Source organism: Salvelinus sp. IW2-2015, linkage group LG15, assembly GCF_002910315.2.
Source record: "Salvelinus sp. IW2-2015 linkage group LG15, ASM291031v2, whole genome shotgun sequence".
In the NCBI taxonomy this organism is placed as follows: Eukaryota; Metazoa; Chordata; class Actinopteri; order Salmoniformes; family Salmonidae; genus Salvelinus; species Salvelinus sp. IW2-2015.
Genome location: NC_036855.1, coordinates 44,938,393 through 44,946,802, shown reverse-complemented (window position 1 = coordinate 44,946,802; position 8,410 = coordinate 44,938,393).

The following is an 8,410-nucleotide window of genomic DNA, read 5'->3' as shown; positions in this document are numbered from 1 at the left end:
TCTGTGGGTCTAACCCCAAGAAGTTCTAGAAAACGGTTAAAGACCTGGAGAATAAACCCTCCTCCTCACAACTGCTCATGTCCCTTAATGTTGATGATGTGGTTGTTACYGACAAGAAGCACATGGCTGAGCTCTTTAATCACCACTTCATTAAGTCAGGATTCCTACTTGACTCAGCCATGCCTCCTTGCCCGGCCAACATTTCCTCATCTCCCACCCCTTATAATGCGATTAGCCCCAACGCTCCTCCCTTTTTTCCTCCTGCCCTGCTACAAAGTTTCTACCTACAGGCGGTCACTGAGTACGAGGTGCTAAAGGAGCTCCTTAAACATGACCCTTTCTTCTTTAAGGTTGCTGCCACTATCATCGCCAAGCCTATCTCTTACCTTTGTAACCTGTCTCTCCTCTCTTGGGACGTTCCCATTGCTTGGAAGGCAGCCACAGTGCATCCTTTATTTAAAGGGGTAGATCAAGCTACTCCTAACTGTTAAAGGCCTATTTCTATTTTGCCCTGTATATCAAAAGTGTTGGAAAAACTTGTCAATAATCAACTGACTGGCTTTCTTGATGTCTATAGTATTCTCTCCGATATGCAATTGGGTTTCCTCTCAGGTTATGGATGTGTCACTGCAACCTTAAATGTCCTAAATGATGTCACCATTGCCCTTGATTCTAAGCAATGTTGTGCTGATATTTTTGTTGACTTGGCCAAAGCTTTTGATACGGTAGACCATTCCATTCTTGTGGGCCGGCTAAGGAGTATTGGTGTCACAGAGGGGTCTTTGGCCTGGTTTGCGAACTACCTCTCTCAAAGWGTGCAGTGTACAAAGTCAGAACATCTGCTGTCTCAACCACTACCTGTCACCAAGGGAGTACCCCAAGGCTCGATCCTAGGCCCTACGCTCTTCTCAATTTACATCAACAACATAGCTCAGGCAGTAGGAAGCTCTCTCATCCATTTTTATGCAGATGATAGTCTTATACTTAGCTGGCCCCTCCCTKGATTTTGTGTTAACTTAAACACTCTACAACAAAGCTTTCTTAGTGTCCAACAAGATTTCTCTACCCGTAGCCTTGTTCTGAACACCTCCAAAACAAAGGTAATGTGGTTTGGTAAGAAGAATGCCCCTCTCCTCACAGGTGTGATTACTACCTCTGAGGGTTTAGAGCTTGAGGTAGTCACCTCATACAAGTACTTGGGAGTATGGCTAGACGGTGCACTGTCCTTCTCACATATCAAAGCTGCAGGCTAAAGTTAAATCTAGACTTGGTTTCCTCTATGGTAATCGTTCCTCTTTCACACCAGCTGCCAAACTAACCCTGATTCAGATGACCATCCTACCCATGCTAGACTACGGAGACGTAATTTATAGATCGGCAGGTAAGATTGCTCTCGAGCGGCTAGATGTTCTTTACCATTCGGCCATCAGATTTGTCACCAATGCTCCTTATAGGACACATCACTGCACTCTATACTACTCTGTAAACTGGTAATCTCTGTATACCCATCGCAAGACCCACTGGTTGATGCTTATTTATAAAACCCTCTTAGGCCTCACTCCCCCCTATCTGTGATACCTACTGCAGCCCTCGTCCTCCAGACATCCCTGGGTCGCTCCTCTTTTCAGTTCGCTACAACTAGCGACTGGAACGAGCTGCAAAAAACACTCAAACTGGACTGTTTTATCTCCATCTCTTCATTCAAAGACTCAATCATGGACACTCCTACTGACATTTGTGGCTGCTTCGCGTAAAGTATTGTTGTCTCTACCTTCTTGACCTTTGTGCTGTTGTCTGTGCCCAATAATGTTTGTACCATGCATTGTGCTGCTACCATGTTGTGCTGATGCCATGTTGTGTTGCTACCATGTTGTTGTCATGTTGTGTTGCTACCATGCTGTGTTGTCAAGTGTTGCTGCCATGCTATGTTGTTGTCTTAGGTCTCTCTTTATGTAGTGTTGTGGTGTCTCTTGTCATGATGTGTRTTTTGTTCTATTTTATTTTTRATCCCAGCTCCCGTCCCTACAGGAGGCCTTTTGCCATTTGGTAGGCCGTCATTGTAAATAAGCATTTATTCTTAACTGACTTGCCTAGTTAAGTAAAGGTAAAATAAAAATGGTGAGGAACCATGTCTATTCTCCACCAGGATCAGGGAACTCAGGTCATAATACGGGACACTACAGAGGAAGGTATGACCACTCTGACATGTTTACCAAGGAAGCCCCAGCACCACCTGACAAATGTATCGACTGGGAATGACAATGGAAGTTGAAAGACAAGTGTAATATTTGCACATTGTTATATTAGCAGAACACTGCTTGTACAGTATTATGTAAAGGGTTGTTTATTCTACATGGACCTGTTCTTACATTTGAAAGTTATCAAAACACTTAGTTTAGAATATCTACATAGGTTCAGCAATTGCACTGTTCTCATATTACTCTGTTGKCTACTGACCGATTCAAAGCTTCCTCCTGCATCTCCCTATACATCTTCCTGTAGTTATTTCMCTCAACCTGCAGGACCCATGGACCCACGAGTGGTGGTCTGTTATTCAGTTCTGCCTGCTTTGACGTTCTTTAGAACTGAATAATAGACCACCCCTCATCCTGATTCAGGGCTATATAGCCTAAGCCTACACAGCTATTTTGTCGACTAACATGCGGGTGACTATAAATAGCTATGGATTAAAATACAACAGCTCTCTAACAGAGGCCCAGGTTCATATTCAACTTTATTGTGTAGATAAAGACGTGTCAACATTTCCTACCACGCTAGTTTATTCAGCTATGATTCCTTCACATCCCCAGTCCTCTCACTCRGTTCGTCAACAGCCACCGGTTCCTTTTGGGGGCCTGGGGCAGCCAATGGCTCAAACATATAGGGCCGGGGGGAGATGTCCTCAACTTCAAAACTTCTCTCCTTAGCAAAGCTAGCTTCACTGACATGACATCACTACTGCTACTCTCCATGATTGTTTGTGGGGTGGCAAGGACACACCCAAGAAACACCCACATCAAACCGCACTCCCAATGCAAATCTCATTTGGCYCCTGTCATGGCCGACAGGATTTTTTCTAGAAAACGGTTAAAGACCTGGAGAATAAACCCTCCTCCTCACAACTGCTCATGTCCCTTAATGTTGATGATGTGGTTGTTACTGACAAGAATTAGGCCAAATCAGCAGGTGCAGTTCCCCTTTAATGAGCATTGGCGAAAAGCAAGGCCAAATCAGGAACTGTAGTTCTCCTTTAAAACCAGAGGAATGATAGGGCAAGATCTAAATAGACATACCCAAATGTGATTCTTTTTTCATGAGGTGGCCATAAACAATAACTGGTAATGTTTCATCTGGAACTCACCTTTCTGGTAAAAATAGTAATACATTGCTGAGGTATACCAACTTTTGAGGACACAAGCTCAAGTACATTGCCTTCAGATAGTATTTACACCCCTCGACTTTGTCCACATTTTGTTGTGTTACAAAGTGGGATTAAAATGGATTTCATTGCACTTTTTTGTCAWTGATCTACACAAAATACTCTGTAACATCAAAATCGAGAAAAAAATCGAACATTTATAAAAATATTACGAAAAACAAAACACTAATATATCTTGATTASATACAGTTGAAGTCGGAAGTTTACATACAATTTGGTTGGAGTCATTAAATCTTGTTTTTCAACCACTCCACAAATTTCTTGTTAACGAACTATAGTTTTGGCAAGTCGGATAATTCCAGAAAATGATGTCATGGCTTTAGAAGCTTCTGATAGGCTAAGTGCAAATCAATCTCAGAACAACAGCAAAGGACCTTGTGAAGATGCTGGAGGAAACAGGTACAAAAGTATCTATATCCACAGTAAAACGAGTCCTATATCGACATAACTTGAAAGGCCTCTCAGCAAGGAAGAAGCCACTGCTCCAAAACCGGCATAAAAAAGCCAGACTACGGTTTGCAACTGCACATGGGGATAAAGATCGTACTTTTTGGAGAAATATCCGCTGGTCTGATGAAAGAAAAATAGAACTGTTTGGCCATAATGACCATTGTTATGTTTGGAGGAAAAAGGGGGAGGATTGCAAGCCGAAGAACACCATCCCAACCGTGAAGCACGGGGGTGGCAGCATCATGTTGTGGGGGTGCTTTGCTGCAGGAGGGACTGGCGCACTTCACAAAATAGATGGCATCATGAGGGAGGAAAATGATATGGATATACTGAAGCAACATCTCAAGACATCAGTCAGGAAGTTAAAGCTTGGTCACAAATGGGTCTTCCAAATGCACAATGACCCCAAGCATACTTCCAAAGTTGGGGCAAAATGGCTTAAGGACAACAATGTCAAGGTATTGGAGTGGCCATCATAAAACCCTGACCTCAATCCCATAAAAAATGTGGGGGCAGAACTGAAAAAGCATGTGCAAGCAAGGAGGCCTTCAAGCCTGACTCAGTTACACCAGTTCTGTCAGGAGGAATGGGCCAAATTCGCCCAGCTTATTGTGGGAAGCTTGTGGAAGGCTACCCRAAACTCTTGACCCAAGTTAAACAATTTAAAGGCAATGCTACCAAATAATAATTGAGTGTATGTAAACTTATGACCCACTGGAAATGTGATGAAAGAAAAGAAGCTGAAATAAATCAATCTCTCTACTATTATTCTGACATTTCACATTCTTAAAATAAAGTGGTGATCCTAACTGTCCTAAAACAGGGAATTTTTACTAGGATTAAATGTCAGGAATTGTGAAAAACTGAGTTTAAATGTATTTGGCTAAGGTGTATGTAAACTTCCAACTTCATCTGTAAGTGAGATAAGGAAACATTTGTTATTTAAAATGTTTTATTTGACCCCTTATTTTTGGCACTAAACAGTCTCCGTATACACTTCCATACATTTTTTTACTTGTACTGGGGTACCTTCAGACCAGTCCATTATAATCTCACCTTTCCACAGAGGGATCATATTAGTGTGTAGCCCAAATTGTTTGGACGCTACAGACAGAAATTGGTAGATCGGCTGTACCGACTTCAGAGGAGTCCCAACATGCTTGTGGGAATCACAGCGCAAAACATAAAAGACTATTGTGTTCGTGAGAGTCTCATATTTGCACAGAGTCTGATCTTTTCATAGTAGTTTGTAGGCCAAACCGTTCAGACGCTACAGGCGATTTTGTGAGAAGACAGATTTTTGGGATGTCTGAAGGTCTGACAAACACTGTCACCTTTCATGGCAGATGCGGAAGTACGACATCGGCGGATGAGGTAGATTGAGATGCATCCAATGCAAAAAATAGATACACTATAGATACAAAAGTATGTGGACACCCCTTTAAATTAGTGGATTCGGCTATTTCAGCCACACCCATTGCTGACAGGTGTATAAAATCAAGCACACAGCCATGCAATCTCCAAAGACAAACATTGGCAGTAGAATGGCCTTACTGAAGAGACTTTCAACGTGGCAAAGTCATAGGATGCCAACTTTCCAACAAGTCAGTTCGTCAGATTTCTGCCGTGCTAGAGCTGCCCGGGTCAACTGTAAGTGCTGTTACTGTGAAGTGGAAACGTTTAGGAGCAACAACGGCTCAGCCACAAAGTGGTAGGCCACAGAAGCTCACAGATTGGGACTGCCGAGCGCTGAAGTGCGTAGCGCGTAAAAATCATCTGTCCTCGGTTGTTTGCAACACTCACTACTGAGTTCCAAACTGCCTCTGGAAGCAAAGTCAGCATAAGAACTGTTTGGGAGCTTCATGAAATGGGTTTCCATGGCCAAGCAGTTGCACAGAAGCCTAAGATAACCATGCATAAGGTCAAGCATCGGCTGGAGTGGTGTAAATCTTGCCACCAGTGGAAACGCTCTCTCTGGAATGCGTTTCTGAATCACTCTTCACCATCTGGCAGTTCGACGGACAAATCTGGGTTGGGCGGATGCCAGGAGAACGCTACCTGTGCCAATGCATAGTGCCAACTGTAAAGTTTGGTGGAGGAGGAATAATGGTCTGGTGCRGTTTTTCATGGTTCGGGTTAGGCCCCTTAGTTCCAGTGAAGGTAAATCTTAACTCACAGCATACAATGACATTCCAGATGATGCTGTGCTTCCAACTTCGTGGCAACAGTTTGGGGAAGACCCTTTCCTGTTTCAGCAGGACAATGCCCCGTGCACCAACCGAGRTCCATACAGAAATGGTTTATCGAGATCGGTGTGGAAGAACTCGACTGGCCTGCACAGAGCCTTGACCTCAACCCYATTGAACCCCTTTGGGATGAATTGGAACATTGACTGTGAGCCAGGCCTAATCGCCCAACATCAGTGCCCGACCTCACTAATGCTCGTGACTGAATGGAAGCAAGTCCCTGCAGCAATGTTCCAACATCTTGTGGAAAGCCTTCCCAGAAGAGTGGAGGCAGCCAAGGAGAGACCAACTCCATATGTGTGTAGGCCAGCCCATGATTTTGTAATGAGATGTTCGACAAGCAGTTGTACACATACTTTTGGTCATGTAGTGTATCTCTAGCTTAAACTGATGGATTTTTATGGGGATTTTTTATTTGCTAAATGTCACTTTTTTCCTTTCCCGCGGGGCGCAGGCATCGACTCTACGACACTATTTGCGAACGAGTGTGAGCACCTGCAATTAATTGTAACGGCTTTTCTCTCCTGGGGTGAAGGAGAGGACCAAAATGCAGCGCGGCTAGTGTTCAACATGTTTAAGTTAGAAATATGTTTAAACTTACAAACAAACAAAACAATAAATGTGTGAAAACCCGAGACAGACCTATCTGGTGCAGAAACAAACACCAGAGACAGGCAAACAATCACCCACAAATCCCAACCACCAAACAAGCCTCCTATAATATATGATTCTCAATCAGGGACAACGATTACCAGCTGCCTCTGATTGAGAACCATATTGGGCTGGACACAGACACAGACAAACTAGACACCACAACATAGAATTCCCACCCAGCTCACGTCCTGACCAACCCACTAATAACACACCAACATAAGTAACCTCTGAGTCAGGCGTTACATCTAATTTGTCTTTACTCCTGAAATTATTTAGGCTTGCCTTAAAAATGGGTTTGAAGACTTATTGACTCAATACATTTCAGCTTTTCATTTTTTATTCATTTGTAAACATTTCAAAAAACACAATTCCATTTTGCCATTATGGKGTATAGTGTGTAGGCAAGTGTCACAAAATCTCAATTTAATCCATTTAAAATGCAGGCTGTAACACAACAAAATGTTGTTATCATCTATGCATAGTCACTTTAATAACTCTACCTGCATGTACATATTACCTCAATTACCTCGACTAATCGGTGCCCCCGCACATTGACTCTGTAGCGGTACCCCCCTGTATATAGTCTCACTATTGTTATTTTACTGCTGCTCTTTAATTACTTGTTGCTTTTATTTATTATTTTTACTGGTATTTTTTTATTTAATTTAAACTGCATTGTTGGTTAGGGGCTCGTAAGTAAGCATTTCACTGTTGTATTCGGCGCATGTTGACTAATAARATTTGATTTGAAAAGGTCAGAGGGCTTGAATACTTTCTGAAGGCAAATATTATGAATATGAAAATATGAAACATCTTATGATAGGGCTTGAAATGACTGAAACGCTTTCTAAATATATTAACAATCAAATTATAAACAACWTACTATAAAATATCACCTTTTTTATAACTGTAAAATAGAAATGATTATACTTTGTCACAGTACAATATTGGCACTACTTCATATAACAAGATGACAGAGAATTTTCTTCTAAACATTCACTGAGCGGGGCAGAGATACCATTCAAATGTGTTAACTTCAGCTTGAAGAACTAAATGATTTTGTCCATCTGTGACCGAGAGAAAATGGTATTGTTTTAATTCTATACAATTATTTAGTATTTTTCAATTTTGAGAGCTCTAAATCTGGCTGAGAATATCACAGCAAGATGAAACCACAACGGTTGGTTTTGCTAGACTGTCACCTTTCATACAGTATGCCATCTCCCAGGCTGGGTGACAAGAGTTCAGAGGAAGAACAAATCAATTCTTGATTCTTTGATTCAGAAAATGTGAAACATCACTCCCTATGCAAATGTGGGGTCTGAAACCTGACACTTCAAGTCATCTCCGCTGAGAGCGTGGAAGCGGGGCAAAAGAAGATGAACAGCAGAGGGGCTAAGAATCTTGGAGATGGGGAAAGGGACGTTAAAACAGGGGAAACACACCCCTATGCAAAGTGGGTCTGAAACCTGACACTTCAAGTCATCTCCGTGACGAGCGTGGAAGCGGGGCAAAAAAGATGAACAGCAGAGGGCTAAGAATTCTGAGATGGGGAAAGGGACGTTAAAAACAGGGGGGGGGGGGGGAGTTTTCTGGATCACCCAGAGGGGCGAGATCCAAG